Raw genomic sequence first — 16,289 nt, 5'->3', positions numbered from 1 at the left:
ACAATAGCCAACCAATATGGCTTAAGCTAGAAGTGAACAGTGAATTAATTAAAATGGAATTGGACACTTTCCCAGTCATTCCACAAAATAAATTTGAACAGCATTTCAAAGATATCCAGCTAACAACTTATAATGGAGAAAAGTTAACTGCTGTGGGAATGACATTCGTAACAGTGAAATACAACAACCAACAAGCCACATTTGACCCGTATGTGGTAAAAACAGGAGGACCAGAATTGTGGGGCCATGATTGGCTGAGTTAACTATAACTTGATTGGAGATCCATCACTATTTGCATGCCACATCCCCTGCAATGGAGTCAACTGAAAGCAAATGAAGAAAGGCCCTTGATGATGACACAGCAGTATTGAAGACTGGCATTGGACAACTCAAACATATCAAGGGTATAATAGTGTTAATTGAAAATGCCACACTCAAGTTTTTCAAGGTGATCAAACGTTCGTACTTGGAAAGATTAAGAACAGAACTGAGCAACTCTCCTACACAGTGGAGATTGCGTCTGATGTTATCTGGAGATGACACGGTTAAGGACAGCAGGCATTTGTTAGAGAGGAAAGGTGTCCAGAGCTGTCAAAGCCACTTCCTTCAGTCACAGAGTCAACTCCTACAACCAACCAGAACCTGAGATTGTTCCACCTGCTAAGCAGAGTGACCCACAACTTTCCCACCCCCTTGTAGGATATCATCTTTCCTGACAAGAGTAAGAAACCTTCCACAACAGTTAAGTCTTTAGGCCTGAATTGGACAATTTAAAATTTACTAAGCTGTAGCTGTTTATATAGTAGTTGTAATCTTTAGTATACTGTGTGTGCGTGTGTATTAATAATGACTAGAGAGCAATACGTTATATATTTGAGTTGAGATGCATTCTGTATTGAATTGGAGTTTAGAACTAAGCAGGATGGGGTGTAGTGTATTTAATATTTTAGTAATATTTGAGTAATATTGTAAATATATTCTTTGTTTACGTTATTGATTAGGGGTTATATGTAAGACATATGTTAATGGCATGTCATTACACCACCACTTTATATGCGAATGCCTCACAAAAAAAAAGAAAACCTATATCCCAACTCCTGAATGTTTCTTTCTATTAGTTTCTGAAGTTGCAAACATAATATCCCCTGCTATATGAAACACCCTCTCCAGGCCCACTCTATCTAGGCATCCAATATTCAACATGTCTCAATGAGATCACACCTTATTCTTCTTAACTCCAGTAATTACAGGTTCAGAGCATTCAAATGCTCATATATGTTAGCCCTTCATTCCTGTGATCAATCTTATGAAGCTCCTCTGGACCCTCTCTAGTACGAGCACATCCTTTTATAGATAATGGACCCCATAATGCTCACATCACTTTAAGTGCTGTCTGACGTATGCTTTATAAAACCTCAGCCTTCCATCCTTTCTTTTATCTTATTGTTTTCTTAAGATGAATGCTAACATTGCATTTGTCTTCCTGATTTCTGACTGCACTAGGACTCCCAAGTCCCTTTGCAGTTCTGATTTCTGAATTCGCTCCCAAATTAGAAAACAGTCTACGCTTTTATTCCTTCTACCAAAGTGTATGACTATATACTTTCTTATATTGCATTCCATCTGCCACTTCTTTGCCCATTCTTCAAATCTGTCCAAGTCCTTCTGCAGACTTCCTGCTTCCTCAATAATACTTGCCCTCCACCTATCTTTGTGCCATCCACACATCTGGCTACAAAGCTATCAGCTCCGTCATATAACGTGAAATAAAGAAGTTCCCCTTACTCTTTGTCTCCTTCCTGCCAGTGAATCTTCTGTCCTTATTACAGAAAATACCATTGGCTCTTATCTTGTTTAGCAGCCTCATATGCCCCTGGGGCACCTTTATAGCTCAGGGTGTCAGAGTTTGGTGTTCAGTTCCAATGTAATCTGTAAGGGGTTTGTATGTCCTCTTTGTGGAATATATGGGCTTTCGCTGGGTGCTTCGATTTATTCCCACAGTCCAAAGGCTAGTAGGTTAATTGGTCACTGTAAATTGTCCTGTGATTAGGTAAGGGTTGAATTGGGAGTTGCTGGGTGGTGTGGTTTGAAGAACCAGAAAGGCATACTCTGCACTGTATCTCAATAAATAAAAAAGTATTCAGTATCTTGTCAAATGCCTTCTGAAAATCCGAGTAAATGACATCCAGTGACTCCGTCTATCCTGCCCGTTTTATTCTCAAAGAATTCCATCAGATCTGTCAGGCAAGATTTCCCTTTTCAGAAACAATGCTGACATTATCCTATTTCCTCACTCGCCTGCCTCCAAGGTCCCTGAAACCTCAGCTATGACAATAAGCTCTAGCATCTGTCAACCACTGAAGTCGGACTAACTGGCCTATATTTTCCTGTCTTCTGCCTCCATCCCTTCTTACAGATTGGAGTGACATTTGGAATGTTCCAGTCCTTTGGATCCATTCTAGAATCTAGTGATTGTTGAAAGGTCATTATTAATGCCTCTGCAACCTCTTCAGCCACCCCTTTTAGAACCCAGATGTGTAGGCTATCTGGTCCAGGTGACTTATCTACATTCAAACCTTACAGTTTCCCAAGTACATTCCCCTTAGGAACAGCAACGACACTCACTTCTGCCCCCTGATACTCTGGCTGTTGGTGTCTTCCACAGTGAAGACTGATGCAATAAACTTATTGAGTTTGTCCGCCATTTCTTTGTTTCACATGACTACCTTCCTGGTGTTATTTTAGAGCAGTCCATTATCCATTCTCACCTCTGTTTTACCTTTTATACCTCTGAAGACGTTTTGGGAACCTCTTTTATATTATTGGCTTGCCTACCTTCATATTTTATCTTATCTCTCCTTATTGCTTTTTTTAGTTGCCATAAGTTGGTTATTAAAAGCATCCCAATCCTTCAGCTTCCCACTAATTTTTGCTATGTTGTCTGCCCCCTCTTAGGCTTTTATGCTGTTTTTAACTTCCCTTGTCAGCCACGTTTGTATCATCCTTCTTTTAGAATATTTCTTCATATTTAGGATTTATCTATTCTGTGTCTTCCAAATTGTTCCCAGGAATGCTGGCCATCGCTGCTCTGCCATCTTCCCCGGTGTCCTCTTCCAATCAGTTTGGCCATTTCCTCTCTCATGTCTCCGTAGCTCCCTTTGCTCCACTGCAAAATGAACCCATCTGACATTTGCTTCCCCCTGTCCGTAGGGTGAATCCTGTCATATTATGATAAAATCTGTGGGTAAGTAATATCACACTTATATTGATGATATCTTGTTTGACATCAGCACTCAAACTTTGGAGGCCCATGCGCTAGTTAATGTTTCCTGTCTGGACCACTATTTATTCACCCTCAATTAGCATTACGTAAACAGTGATTTGTATCTCAATTCATGTGGAAGATGGATTAGTACGATCTAATTTATTACTGTAGCCACTCATGTGAAACATATTATTTTGGCCATACTTGAACAGATCAATGAAGGCATAAAGTTTATTAACAGCCTTGTTTATCCACAACTTGCAACCAAACAGTAGGCCAATAATAGTCGTATTTAAAATTTAGGGAAATACGTCTTGCGTTTCATGTGTTCAACAGTAAATTTAGCTTGAAATAAGTTTTAACATCTCTCTGGTCCTGTAGACTTCGGAATCCAATCTGCATCTTATTAAAATATTTGAAATATTTATTGTTTTATAAATTAAACACTCATTTAATACGTATTATTTTTCAGTGTTTATTTCCGTCTTTAAAGTGTCTCTTGATTTTGTCTCCTTGCCTTACTTGTAAATTGTGATTAGTTACTTGTATCTAAGTTCATTTCTTCATATATAATCAGCCTGCACTTCAATACTACAGCGGTTGTGAACAATTTTTGCTTTAAGGCTGCTGCCCCCTTTAAGGATCATGTCATGTGACTGCAACAACGTATGTCAGTGATTTTCAGAGGTCATCCATATATAATAATGGGAGTGGTGTGGCAGATGCTATTACTCACTGTCTCCAGGACAGATGTTTTTTTTTAGAATGCCTCTCATCACCTGCTACAACCAGAATTAAATTCTCCTTTTAGAGGCACAAGGTAGTTTTTGGATAGTACCCTCAAGCTGTGGAGAAAGAAAGCACTCATTTGGACAGATCCATGGACAGGAAAGGTTAAGAGGGATGTAGGGCAAATGCAGGTTAATGCGACTAGCTCAAGAATATATTTTGGTTGGCATGGATGAGTTGGGATGAAGAGTCTATTTCTGTGGTATATAACTTGACTATGATCAGCACTAGATTTGTAGAACAACCGTTTAATTAACGGGTAAGTCAGTTTCTTTAAGGCCTCATTAGATGCATACTTTCTTCAGTGCCAACCTTCAGACAGCATATAGTTCCAGGAAAGTAACATGATGAACAATGCTTCCGTATAAGGGAACAAAAAATATATGAGGAAATCTTGTATAGAAAGTTGGGAAATGATTGCTGAACTAAAGGAAATGACGGAGGAACGGGCATGAATCTCACTTCTATTTCTGATTTCTGAACTTTGAATTGGAGAACAAAATAGGTTATGGATGAGGTATTGGAGCCACAGTGGGTATCATGGGTGCCTCAGTGCTAGAGTAATTACAGCTACTGGCTCAGAATTTCTTCCAGCCGAGTTCAGTCCGGACCCCCAGTAGTGTCCCTGTGCAGTTTGTACACTCTTCCTGTGACCATATGGGTTTGCTCCAGGTCCTCTGGTTTCCCAAAAGTATGTGGATTGGTGTGTTTTAACTGTCCACTGTAAATTGCTCTGGTGTGTGGGTGAATGTTAGGATGTGGGAGGAAATTGATGGAATTGTGAGAGGAATAAAATGTGATTAGTGTAGGATAAATAGACATGGGGTTGGCACAGTGAGCCAAAGGGCCTAGTTCTATGTTGTGTGACTCTATGAGACTCTACTATACACCCACTGGCCACTTTATTAGGTACACCGATTCACCCCGTCAATATAAATATCTAATTAGCCAATCATACGGCAGCAACTCAACGCATAAAATCATGCAAACAACAGGAATTCTGCAGATGCTGGAAATTCAAGCAACACACATCAAAGTTGCTGGTGAACGCAGCAGGCCAGGCAGCATCTATAGGAAGAGGCGCAGTCGACGTTTCAGGCCGAGACCCTTCGTCAGGACTAACTGAAGTTAGTTAGTCCTGACGAAGGGTCTCGGCCTGAAACGTCGACTGCGCCTCTTCCTATAGATGCTGCCTGGCCTGCTGCGTTCACCAGCAACTTTGATGTGTGTTGCATAAAATCATGCAAGAGGTTCAGTTGTCATTCAGGTCACGTATCAGAGGATATTGGAGAAGAAGTGTGATCTAAATGAGTTTGACTGTGGAAAGATTGTTTGTACCGAATGGGTTGATTTGAGTATCTCAGAAACTGCTGATGTCCTGGGTTTTTCATGCAGCACATTCTCTAGAGTTTACAGAGAAAGGTACAAAAAACAAACAAAAAAATCCAGTCAGCAGCAGTTCTGTGGGTAAAAATGCCTTGTTAGTGAGAGATGTCAGAGGTGAATGGCCAGACTGGTTTAAGTTGAAATAACCGCATGTTATATTGGGTAGAAGAGCATCCCTCAATACGCAACATGTTAAACTTGAAGTGGATGGGCTACAACAGCAGAAGACCACGAATGTACATTCAGTGGTCCACTTTATTAGGTATGGGAGGTACTGAATAAAGTGACCACTTAGTGCATATTATATATAATCGCAAGAAAATTTGCTGGAGGACAGGTAGACAGCCACTGTTAATCCTAATTTTATAAAGGGAAGTTAAATAAATTATGGAAGAATAGGAAACTAAATGTTATCTTGGCTCAAAGATGAGACAGAATGAATAGTTGGTAACCAACAATACAATAAAGAAGTCATCAGGAATTTCAAAAAGGAAGATCATGCTTGACCAACCTGACAGAATTCATTGAAGAGAAGTTTGGCTTGTGTCATATTAGATTTAGTAAAACAGCGGATGAATGACAATTGGATGAATGGAATTACTGTAAATCCTTCTGATCTTGTAGTATGTGGGTTCTGTATGTCTGTTAGTGAATAGTAAATTTTTATGAGTAAACACTGCTAATGTCTATAGAGCGTTTGCTGATAGTATCTGTATTCTTTCTTAGAATAGAAGGAATGTTACACTCATGCACTGTTGTCAGTCCAAGGGAATGTTGTGAATCTGGATATGAGTAATTGAGGAAATGTCCTGTTGATTTATAAGAGCTATGTTAGTGGACACATGGATGTGTTCAGGAAAGAAAAAAAAAACAGGTTACGATGAGACAAAAGATCAAAGAGTTTAATTGTCTCTGTGCTTGTGAAATTTGTATTTATCGGGCTGCTTTCCCAGCTTTGTTGAATTACATCTGGGACTGGAGATTGACATCGGTGCTGAGGACCAAGGTGTGGTTTCACGAGCGAGTCAGAATTCAGAGTTCCCCTGACAACAGCAACAATTAAGTGGTGACTAAGAATTGTAAGCCCTGAAATCTTTGTGCTTTGCAGAAATCTTTGCGGAATGTTTGTGCCTTGTTATGTAGTATTTTGTGTGGTTTATTTGTGCTTTTTATTTTATGATAATAAATTAGGCTCAATTTATTTTGTTGTGCTTGTTTACTTATTACCACATTGCCTGGATACTCAATTTATTGGGAGTAATTAATCTGGCCCACTATACTTTGGCACTGTGAGTAGGGTCCAGGAGAAACGTGGAAGTAGACAAGCAATTTGAGTGACACCATACCCAAGACTTCTGTCCCAAATGGAATTTTAATGACTGTATTGTGGCAGTTGAGTAACAAAACTGAGCTTTCTGAGGAAATCAAATGATTGCAGAAGGAGTTAGCCTTTTTGAGTTCTATGTCACCATTTTAAATAACATAGCATGAGCGGTACAGGAGTGGGCTGAATGCTCTGAGGTTAAGCAAGTTGCTGTGGCATGTAGATTGACTACCTTAATGAAAAAGTGCTGGATGGCTGAATCCAGTAACGGTCCGACCAATCCAACCAATGGTCCTGCAGGAGGATTGCACCCAGATGCTTAGGACAGGGATATCTGGTATGATGATGATGGAAATAATGTAATCAAGACGCACACCCTCAGACATGTAAAAGATAAAGAGGAGCGTGGAAATGCTAATGAACAAAGTCAAGCTGTAGCGGCTGAACATACTACCACTTAGACCACAATCCATAATTACACTACCGCCAAGATGCAGGATTTAGCTCAAAGACTGTGTCAGCGGCCAGGGGAATCCTTGCCCAGCTGGTTCACCTGCCTATGGAGCCTCCCGGCTGCTTTTTAATAAGCACGAATTAGGGTCATTAACGACGGATCCATTGGTCCTGGCTGAATTGTCTGCTGGTCAGGCTGACTGAGCTGAACGCTGTGGGCACTGGTCATACCGGCTGTCCAAACTCAGTACCTTGCCCTTTTGGGTTGGGATTGGGAACATTCCCCCCTCCCACCCCCACTCCCAACCCAGAGGTTATTTCACGCACCTCAGCAATATAGCAACACAATCTGTCATTTGTTACAATAATGCTGTAACAACCCTGAGCTGTCCCCTTTTCCTTGTATGCACACCTGGTGGTTGGAATGGGGACTCTCATGGTAGATAGATGTTTTGCTGGCTCCGTTAGGGCCATTTTGAGGATTGTACTGTTGCAGAGACTAGCAGTCCATCAGCCCAACTTGAAGTGTCAGAGGTAGATTGGGAATGGGTGCAGGTTAATGCTGGCTTTTAAATCCTGGCAGTAACAAGGGCAATCTGGGAGCATGATGAACAGAACTAGGAATGCTCCGAAGCAGTCGATGGCTGTATCTCTGCAATCAGTATCAACGAGATCCTCTTCCCTTTTTAGTCGAAAGGAAATGTTTCTGTCCCTGCTGAAGGCAAGCAGCACTGGGTAAAGAAAAAAAATCACAGTGTACCTGTTGCTTTCTTTATGTGTTATATAGTGAACGTTATGACCCAGGTGGCCCATCTGGCCTCTACACTAGAATGTAACGTTAATTCCAAAAAGCAGGACATTTCCTGGTTATATCAGGACTTGGGTGAATTGGACACTGGGTGGCGAGTTACCCTTTAGTGGTCACAGGGCAATAAGCAGCGGTGAATTGCCCTGGTGGATATGGAGTAGACGTTACCTCATTACATTGGAATCCATTATCTATATATAGGGGAGCTAGTGTGTATACAGGGATTATGGGGGATCAGTTAGGATGCCATATGAACAAAGGTCCACTTTGCCACTGGTGAAGGACCTTCCTGGCCTGTTCCCGTGCTTTTCTCCCAGGTACCTGAAAACATTTTGGAATTAATTTGTTAACAGAAACCTCTATCACAGCACCCTTTGGCAAACTTGCTTTTGGTATTAGAAAGGTGCTTATTCTGGTTGGAAGGACAGGATGGGAACCTGTCTTTATACTCTTGTCATTGCAAGTAGTAGTTGCCGAACAATATCGTCTCCAGGGAGGGTATAAGGAAACGGATGAGACAGTCGAGTCCCTCTAAAACCTGGGAGATCTCCATCCTGCCTCATTCCCTTATAATGACCCTGTTTGGCCAGTTCAGAAACCTGATGGTTCATGGCTTATGACCATTGATTATCGTCAGTTAAATTGGTTTCCCCCTCCGCTGTCCACAGCTGTTCCAGACATTGTGATCCTGATCGAGGACCTTTCCAGTGGGACTGACAGTTATTATGCTGTTATTGATTTGGCGAATGCTGTCTTCACCTTCCCTATTGCTGAGCAGTCCCAAGATCAGCTTGCTTTTACATAGAATAACCTTCACAGCTACCACAGGTTACCACAGGTTACCATTCATAGTGCCACAATTTGCCTTAATGTGTTGGCACGGGATTTGTGTGAATGTGTCCTTTTCCCCAGCATTAAAGTAGCTCGCCATATAGACGATGTCCTATTGCAGGGATCCTTTGGAGGTGGTTTCTAAAGCCCTTAATACTTTGATTGATCACATGCAATTAACAGGATGGAAAATTAACCTCGATAAAGTACAGGGCCCAACTACGACTGTTCATTTTCTGGGAATGTCATGGACTATGGATGATTGGACAATTCCAGATGAGATCAGAAATGAGATCCTAGACGTAGCATCCCTTACGACAAAACAAGGAACCCAGGGTTTTGTTGGCTTTTTTGGATTCTGGCAGCACCACACACCCCATTTGACTATGCTCCTCTGACCCTTGTATGCTGTGATCAGAAAGAAATTTGGTTTTGTGTATGGGGACTTGAGGAACAATCAGCTTTTGAGGCTGCAAAGGAGGCCCATCCCTGTTTCCTTGTCTCCCCTTTGAACCGCAGGTTTCTGTTAAAGACGATATCGCTGTCTGGGGCCTGCAGCAGAAGTGTGGAGGAAGGCATATGCCTTTGAAAGTTTCCTGATGCTGCCACCAGGAACACTGTGTTTCTTGCCTGCTTTTGGGCTTTGATAGAGACTGAAACACAGCTGGGAGAGTCTTTCCTTCCTTTCCGCCCTGACTTTCCCATTATAGGATGGGCACCCTCTGACACACTCACCCATAAGGTAGAATGTGAACAACAATGTTCTCGCCACGAGGTTCTCTCACACTGCCTCTGCCTCCCAGAATCTCAGAGACTGCAGAGCACTGAAGCACCCAAATGATCTCCAAACAGCAAAACACAGGCTCCAGCAGTTCTAGAATCACATCCAAGACGAGAAACAAATGTAAGAGACATATATTAAGTGATGTCTTTTGAAAGATAATAGACAATAGACAATAAGTGCAGGAGTAGGCCATTCGGCCCTTCGAGTCAGCACCGCCATTCACTGTGATCATGGCTGATCATCCACTATCAGTATCCAGTTCCTGCCTTATCCCCATAACCTTTGATTCCACTATCTTTAAGAGCTCTATCCATCTCTTTCTTGAAAACATTCAGAGACTTGGCCTCCATAGCCTTCTGGGGCAGAGCATTCCATATATCCACCACTCTCTGGGTGAAAAAGTTTTTCCTCAACTCCGTTCTAAATGGCCTACCCCTTATTTTTAAACTGTGGCCTCTGGTTCTGGACTCACCCATCAGCGGGAACATGTTTCCTGCCTCCAGCATGTCCAATCTCTTAATAATCTTATATGTTTCAATAAGATCCCCTCTCAGCCTTCTAAATTCCAGAGTATACAAGCCCAGTCGCTCCAATCTTTCGATATATCAATGATATATGAAATATGATATATGATAGATGATATATCAATGACAAGTTTTAACATAATTGCTGACAAACTTGCTTGTGTTGACATGGTGACATCTAGCCCGCGGCCTCAAATACCATTATTGCCACTTGCTTTGTGGGCCGATGAACCTTTTGATCATTTGAGGTACATGGTACCGTAATCAGTGGGGATTATTCCTTCTCACCCATACAGTGGGCGGGAATTGTGGGCTACGTTTAGAAACTAAGGACTGACAGCTATTAAAAGGACCCTTGGCTGCCATTCGCCATGGGTGTTTCTCTGCTCAAATTTAGCAAATGCATTACATCAGTCCCCTTCCTTTACAGAAGCGATTCCAGTACTTCCTCACTCAGGTGGACACCTATTCTGGTCTTCTGATGGCAGTCCTTACTGTTAAATCTGATCAGGATGGTACCCTTTGGGGATTAGAACATCTTATTTCTACATACAGCGGTCCCCTTGAAATTCAAACCAATAATGGTTTGCACTTTTCGGGTACCTGGGTACAAGAGTGGGCTGTCTCTAACAGTGTGCAGTGGGTCTTCCATGTCCCCTATTAGCCTCAGTCCAGTGGTCTGACTGAAAGAGTGAATGAGTGAATAGCCTATTAAAACAGCAAATTTGTTTACTTACAACTGCTCCTACCTTATCTGGATGGTCACCTGTGCTTTGTATAATTTAAACAACCACTCCTTGAAAGGAGGTAACCACTTTTTCTGTTAATGATAGGACCTTGAGTAAACCATATTAGAGTTTAATGTAAGTCAAGAAATTAGGGCATTGGGAAAGTTGGAAAAAAAAAATCACAAGCTTTGTTGCTTTGAGATTCGCAGTGGTGTCATACTTAATAAATAAAAGCTCATACTTACGCCCATAAATTGCGACCCTTCAGCCCTCTTATTCTATGCCAACCATCAACCACCCATTTCTATATATCCCACATCAATCCTATTTTATTCTGCCTACATTCCCACCAATTTCCTCCCACATTCTACCACTCAGCTACCCACCAGGGAGCAATTTACAGTAGCCAATTAACCTATCATTCCACATTTTTTTGCGGCGGGGAACTTGAATGCCTGGAGCAAACCCATATGGTCACAGGAAGAGTGTGTATTGGCATCATCGGGGGTCAGGACTGAACTCGGTGAACAAAATTTTGAGCTGTCAGCTGGATTCACCACACCTCTGTCGCACATGTGATACTCACTGATTCAAAAGTGAACAGCACAGGTTTAAACATTTAACATGAGACTGAGATAAGAAAATACTTTTACATACAAAGCTCTGATGCTGACCTTCAGTTTTGTCCCTTTTCTCAACTGCATATTCTGTTGTTACTTGAGCTTTTACTCAAGTCAACCCCACTGAAATTTCAGTAGTCAATCTCTGTTGACTCCCTGTCATGTATAATAACATCAACTCAATGGGAATGAATGATTCCAAAGCATAAGCACAGAACTTAATACTACTTGAATGTGCTGGTAAAGACTTACCGTTGAACTAAAGCTTGTTGGACGTCTCCGAACAAGAGGCTTTCATGATCGTGACATCCGAACAGACACCAAAATGTTAGTGTACAAAGCAGTGGTAATCCCAATGCTCCTGTATGCATCAGAAACCTAGACAACATACCGATGACATCTGAAGGCACTTGAAAAGTTCCATCAACGCTGTCTTTGAAACATCTTAAATATCAGCTGGGAAGATAGAAGAACCAACGTCAGCGTGCTAAATGAAGCAAAAACAACAAGCATTGAAGCCTACGTCATCAAGAACCAACTAAGATGGAGCGGTCATGTTGTTTGGATGAAAGACGAACGTCTGCCGAAACAAATCTTCTACTCTCAGCTTAAAGAAGGCAAACATAAAGGAGGCGGACAACAGAAGAGACTCAAAGACGTCTTAAAAGCCAGCATGAAGAAATGTAACATCGACATCAACAATTGGGAAACCAATGCCAAGGACAGGAAACTCTGGCAAGCCGTCATCCGAGAAGGAACAGCGACTTTCGAAGCCAACAGATGTGCAGAATTAGAAGAAAAGAGAAGATAATGGAAAGAGAGGCAGCAACAACCAAAGCCCGATCTGCCATCTGGAACTACCTGTCCTGAATGTGGAAGAACTTTCAAAGCCAAGATTGGACTCATAAGCCACTTGAGAGCCCATAGGTAGATCAACAGAATGAAGACCATCATCCTCGACCTCGAGGGACAGCCACGACGATGACAATGACGATGAATTACTAATGGATTAGTAATAGATTCTTGCAGACAACACATCTCTTGGTTAGGTGAAAAGTCTAAAACTTAAGCATTAACATGCTGGTATATTTCATTTCATTTTAAAGGTGGATTTAGAGTCTGTGCAATAACAAGCATCCACAGTGTTGGGTTACATGTGACTTGCTTGTACCTTGTAAACAATTCTTTTGTTATTAGCTTATCCAATAGATAGAATAGCTTTGAAATAGGGCAGAATTACAGCTCTCATTATGTTGACCTGTACTATTATGAAAATAATGAGTTCAACAGGAGTCATTACGTATGCTGGAAACTGGTGTGAGTTTGGCGTAGAGTTTCAAGCCCCTTTATTAAATTTGATCTATTTTAATGTTGCTCATTATTTTGCATTTACACTAACCTTCGACCTTCCATCTCACTGTTTCCTGACAATGACAGCAGAGTTCAGGGTTTCTTTTGTTACTTAATATATGTTAGAAAAAAACAAAGCCATTTGTTTTAACAAACTTGATCACAGTTTCTCTGTACTTAAAAAAGATTAAATAATAGAACAATGGTCTTCATCTAAATAATGTTTTTCATTATTTATTGAATAACTTGTCTTGGAACGGTGTGCACTGACAGACAACTGAACCCAGGTGCGGAGGAACGACAGCCTCCCATGTTGAACAGAAACAAGAGTTTATTCATGTGAATTCCAACTGAACATTGATGTCTTGACCGAGTGACACCATGAGATGAGACATGCTCGAAGCACGTACAAGGACCCAGCAATATGCACTAATTGAGAATCCACTTAAAATAAGTGTGATATGCTAAAAAAACATGCCAGTCAAAATAAACTTGACAAGATTAAACAGATAGCCCAAGGGCTTGACGATACTAAGAAAGACAATGATTAACAAATACAGGTGCAAGGCTGGCAGGGTTCATGACAGTACCTCACTCCCTAAAACTGGCAGTTAGCGGCCCACGCCCAGAGAGTTCAGGGGAACTTGAGTCACGGCTGGTAAATTTGAAACTGACCTGATGCTCTCAAGACTGAACTGGAAAACTTGGGAATGTTGCATATAACTCGGGAATATTGTATATAGTTCTCGGAAGCCTGGAGGGCCGTGGGAGACTCAGAAGACCTTGAAAAACTTGAATGTAGAGTAGAGAATCTCAGAACGGGGACTCGAGAAACTCGGGAGGTAGCCTCAGGACAAGCACTGAGAATAGATGGCACCGTCGCCTCTAGCCGACTGACATCCAAGCCGCTGTTGAAACTCTTCCGGATCCATTTATGACACAGGGCCCTTTTGCCATTGTGTGAGCCGGTAATCAGTGCACCCAGGTGTGGAGGAACGACTGACTCTCATACTGACACAGAAGCAAGAGTTTATTCATAGGAATTCCAGCTGAATGGCACAGCGAGATGAATTATGCTTGAAACACACAGAAGGACCCACAATCTGTGCTAATTGGGAGCCCACTTTAAATAAGGGCACTAGACTGAAAAGTCGAGCCAGTCAAAATAATCTTGGCAAGATTAAACAGAAAGCTTTACGACTCTAGATAAGACAGCAATTAGCAGCTACAGGTGCGCAGGCCCACAGGGCTCATGGCCATGTCTTAGTTTTGTCTGTGACACCATGATAACCATCAAGGACTCGTGACCAGCTCAAACATCTGATTTCAAAGTTCAAAGTAAATTTATTATCGAAGTATGTATGTGTCACCATATACAACTCTGAGATTCACTTTCTTGCAGGCCTACTCAATAAATCCAATAACCATAATAGACTCAATGAAAGACCACACCCAAAAATGCAGACAACCAGTGTACAAAAGACAGCAAGCTGTGCAAATACGAAAGGAAAAGAAAGAAATAATAATAATAAATAAAAAAGCGGAAAATATTGAGAACATGGGATGAAGAGTCCTTGAAAGTGAGTCCATAGGTTTTGGGAACATTTCAATGATGGGGGTAGTGAAATTGAGTGAAGCTATCCCCTTTGGTACATGAAGCTGATAGCTGAAGGATAATAACTGTTCCTGAACCTGGTGGTGTGTGTCTTGAACCTCTTGTATCTTAGTGGGAAGTTAAAGAAACTGCAAGGGTAACAAGACCATGATGGGAGTTAATGCAGGCCTCTGAACAGCAAGCAGGATGTGGCGTACAAATTGCAACAGGAGAGAGAAAAACCATGTAAAAAGGGCAATGTTACAATAGCCATGGGGGAATTGCAGTATGCAGGTAGATTAGTCATAGTCATACTTTATTGATCCCAGGGGAAATTGGTTTTCATTACAGTTGCACCATAAATAATTAAATAGTAATAAAACCATAATAGGTTAAATAGCAATATCTAAATTATGCCAGGAAATAAGTCCAGGACGAGCCTATTGGCTCAGGGTGTCTGACCCTCCAAGGGAGGAGTTGTAAAGTTTGATGGTCACAGGCAGGAGTGACTTCCTATGACGCTCTGTGTTGCATCTCAGTGGAGTGAGTCTCTGGCTGAATGTACTCCTGTGCCCAACCAATACATTGTGTAGTGGATGGGAGACATTGTCCAAGATGGCATGCAACTTGGACAGCATCCTCTTTTCAGACACCACCGTCAGAGAGTCCAGTTCCATCCCCACAACATCACTGGCCTTACGAATGAGTTTGTTGATTCTGTTGGTGTCTGCTACCCTCAGCCTGCTGCCCCAGCACACAACAGCAAACATAATCGCACTGGCCACCACAGACTTGTAGATCATCCTCAGCACCATCTGGCAGATGTTAAAGGACCTCAGTCTCCTCAGGAAATAGAGACGGCTCTGACCCTTCTTGTAGACAGCCTCATTGTTCTTTGACCAGTCCAGTTTATTGTCAATTCGTATCCCCAGTTATTTGTAATCCTCCACCATGTCCACCCTGACCCCCTGGCTGGAAACAGGGGTCACCGGTACCTTAGCTCTCCTCAGGTCTACCACCAACTCCTTAGTCTTTTTCACATTAAGTTGCAGATAATTCTGCTCACACCATGTGACAAAGTTTCCTACCGTAGCCCTGTACTCAGTCTCATCTCCCTTGCTGATACATCCAACTATGGCAGAGTCATCAGAAAACTTCTGAAGATGGCAAGACTCTGTGCAGTAGTTGAAGTCCGAGGTGTAAATGGTGAAGAGAAAGGGAGACAAGGCAGTCCCCTGTGGAGCCCCAGTGCTGCTGATCACTCTGTCGGACACACAGTGTTGCAAGCACACATACTGTGGTCTGCCAGTCAGGTAATCAAGAATCCATGACACCAGGAAAGCATCCACCTGCATCGCTGTCAGCTTCTCCCCCAGCAGAGCAGGGCGGATGGTGTTGAACGCACTGGAGAAGTCAAAAAACATGCCCCTCACAGTGCTCGCTGGCTTGTCCAGGTGGTCGTAGACACGGTTCAGCAGGTAGATGATGGCATCCTCAACTCCTAGTCGGGGCTCCTAGATTGGAAAACTAGGTTGCTGCTGGATCCCAAGAGAGGGTATTTGTAGAATGCCCATGAGATGGCTTTTTAGAGCAGCTTGTCATTGAGCCCACTAGTGAAAAGGCAATTCTACACTCCTCTTCTCCCCCTACTCTTCGGAGTCACAGAGCCCGACTCAGTGCCAAAGAACCAGTCACTGTGGCTTCCCCCGGTAGGTCATCTCCACCCCCCCGGTAGTGTCCTCACTTATAATGGAGGAGAATAGTCTCGGGGTACTCTGCACTGGCTGCCTATTCCCTTTACCTCTCTTGACAGTCACCCAGCTACCTGCCTTC

The sequence above is a fragment of the Mobula hypostoma genome, chromosome 26 (genome assembly GCF_963921235.1).
Source record: "Mobula hypostoma chromosome 26, sMobHyp1.1, whole genome shotgun sequence".
Classification (NCBI taxonomy): Eukaryota; Metazoa; Chordata; class Chondrichthyes; order Myliobatiformes; family Myliobatidae; genus Mobula; species Mobula hypostoma.
This window is presented reverse-complemented; position numbering follows the sequence as displayed.